This window comes from Sinocyclocheilus rhinocerous, unplaced genomic scaffold (assembly GCF_001515625.1).
Source record: "Sinocyclocheilus rhinocerous isolate Xijiao unplaced genomic scaffold, SAMN03320098_v1.1 scaffold1564, whole genome shotgun sequence".
NCBI lineage: Eukaryota > Metazoa > Chordata > Actinopteri > Cypriniformes > Cyprinidae > Sinocyclocheilus > Sinocyclocheilus rhinocerous.
In genome coordinates this window covers 289,088-289,428 of record NW_015638982.1, presented here as the reverse complement: position 1 = coordinate 289,428, position 341 = coordinate 289,088, and the positions used below count along the sequence as shown (strand labels likewise).

Genomic DNA, 341 nt, shown 5'->3' with positions numbered 1-341 from the left:
GAAGCAGATATCGTCAAACAAAGTAGTTTCACTTTCACAACGAAACACACAGCGCCTTCACGACATGGCGGCTGCGCCAACAACAATACTACAGCGAGAATAAAAGTTACGTTCTTTGCGTGAACATTTGGGCGGCGTTATGCAAATCCACATCGTGACGTAGGTATGTGGGGCGTGTTAGAACGAGCCGTTTTAGGTAGGTGTGGCTGACTCTTAACTTTTATAAAAGAATATCTCTTTGGATTTGAGACTTTAGTCTTTGCAACTTTACAGATCTTCTTTATGCACCAAGAGCTTGTAACACTCCAAAGAGAAAGAAAAAATTGAAATCGCATCATATG

At 41.3% G+C, this 341-nt stretch overlaps 1 pseudogene; it reads left to right on the top strand.

Moving 5' to 3' along the window:
* Positions 1 to 341, top strand: part of LOC107750770 (acetylcholine receptor subunit beta-like) — a 12,635-nt pseudogene that overhangs the window by 8,423 nt on the left and 3,871 nt on the right.